The sequence below is a fragment of the Leptonychotes weddellii genome, unplaced genomic scaffold (genome assembly GCF_054177405.1).
Source record: "Leptonychotes weddellii isolate Sample4059 unplaced genomic scaffold, ASM5417740v2 HiC_scaffold_25195, whole genome shotgun sequence".
NCBI lineage: Eukaryota > Metazoa > Chordata > Mammalia > Carnivora > Phocidae > Leptonychotes > Leptonychotes weddellii.
The window spans coordinates 1-2,162 of NW_027843314.1; the positions used below are offsets into that span (position 1 = coordinate 1).

Below are 2,162 nucleotides of genomic sequence, written 5' to 3' on the forward strand. Positions count from 1 at the left end.
GTGATGGATAATGACTTTCTGCATCCATGTGCTATACTGTTTATTTTCTTTTCTTGAAAGATTTTATTTATTTACTTATTTTAGAGAGCATGATAGAGAGAGAGAGAACAGGCACGAGTGGAGAGAGGGGCAGAGAGGGAGGGAAAGGGAGAGGGAGAGAATCTGGAGCAGACTCCTGATGGGTGCAGAGCCCCATGCTGGGCTCAACCAACAACCCTGAGGTCATGACCCCAGTAAAAACCAAGAGCCCGAAGCTCAACTGACTGAGCCTCCCAGTCGCCCCCTGTTTAATTTCAACCAGCATCATCCCAACCTCTTTGGGATTCCCCCTGCATATCTGAATACAAATTTGTAGGGGCTTGTCCCAAATTCCTTTTAGCATAGTTTTGTGGCAGGACTGACAATGTGATTTGAAGATGGTGGAGAAGGGAAGGGATGGGATACGTGAACCCAACTGAATTACTTACTTAACTCTGCGTCTGGGAAAACATTTCCATGTTAGCTCTGGACTCATAAAGCTCCTTGATCTGAATCTGTGGAGAGTCGCCTCCAGGAATCAGCTTGAGCTAGTTTCCAGCTATGTGTCTAGAGATAAGTGCTTACAGGGCTTTACAGAAGAAATGTCCCTCTCTAGAACTTTATCCTGATAATCCTGATTTCTTATTTTGTGCAGATAATTTTTTTAATTAAATCTTGGCAACAAAATGTGACAGAGGCATGATAATGGAAAGCATCCTTGAGGCTAAAACCTGTTAAGGCCATAGCATTAGTATTTGTTGGCTGATTTACAATACACTAGTCATCTTATATTGGAATCAACAAAACAGTGAGAACATAAGATAGGAATCTCAGATCATTCTATAGAGATTTGACAACTTCCTGTATGGTGTTTCTATGTCTATAATTGCTATTATTCACTTTTTAATGATTCTGAAAATTAAGAATATTTGACTATTAAAATATTCGACTATCAAATACTGTGACTTTTTTTCTGAAAAGCTTTTATCACAAAGATAGTATTCCTTATGATTGGTATTATTTTAGGACCACAGAAATACTGTATTTCAAGTATTTGTTCATTATTTTTGTTAAATAACAAATATTTAGTGAGTATGTAAAAAATGACAATCATTGTTCTAAATATCAGGGTACAGTGTAGAAAAACACAGAATCACCCAGCAGTGAATTGACTTCTTATTACTTTTTCCATATTCAACTTCTAGCGCCTTTTCTGGCAACCAGTGGGTTAGAGACTGGCCCACATGGACACAACAATATGGAGTACTGTAGTAAAATGCTTTGGAAGATTGCTATCTTCCCAGCTACAGAAATGCCCTGGGATGCTGTGTTAAAGAACTTTTGTATCAGGTAGTGTCTTAAGAACAAATAGACCTGAGAAGTGAGGATTGTTGTTGTTCAGACTTCCAAGGGCCACCTGCAGACTGACATGTGCCTCATGAAGTCAGGGATGACCCAGATGGCTGACTTTGGGAGGCCTCTGGCCAACATGCACGCATTTCAGTCCCTGTCCACCAGGGGGTGCAGCTTCCTACCACAATCACATTTCCTGTGTGAAATGTGGGCTTGCACTGATCATTTCTCTATAACTCCCAACCTTTCTTCATGGTAAGAATGAAGAGCATTATTTAGGTGTCACTCCAGAGATGAAGTGTTCTCCAGGCTTCGTGACTGTGGTACTCTTAATGTTTGGTAAGTAAAATGCCTCTTAAAGTTTGGATTCTTTTTTTTATTGTGTCTGCAAAGTCTTTAACTATAATTTTATCCAAGAGCTTTATGCCCAAGGTGACAAGGTCTCTTTTCTTTTTCCTCAGGACAAACCCATGGAAACTCAGTGACTCAGACGGAGGGCCAAGTGACCCTCTTAGAAGAGGCTTCCCTGACTGTGAACTGTACTTATTCAACAACCGGGTCCCCCATTCTTTTCTGGTATGTCCAGTATCCAGGAGAAGGTCCAGAGCTCCTCCTGAAAGCCTTGAGGGACAAGGAGAAGGGAAGCAAGAAAGGATTTGAAGCCACCCTCGACAGCAAATCCAAATCCTTCCACTTGCAGAAAGGCTCAGTGCAAGCGTCAGATTCAGCTGTTTACTACTGTGTCATGAGTGACACAGTGACGGGGACTGCAGGGGGAGCTGAGCACAAAC

At 41.5% G+C, this 2,162-nt stretch overlaps 1 pseudogene; it reads left to right on the forward strand.

Moving 5' to 3' along the window:
- Window positions 1–1,664: 1,664 nt before the first annotated feature.
- Window positions 1,665–2,128, forward strand: LOC145718915 (T cell receptor alpha variable 9-2 pseudogene; annotated as a pseudogene).
- The last annotated feature ends 34 nt before the right edge of the window (window positions 2,129–2,162 follow it).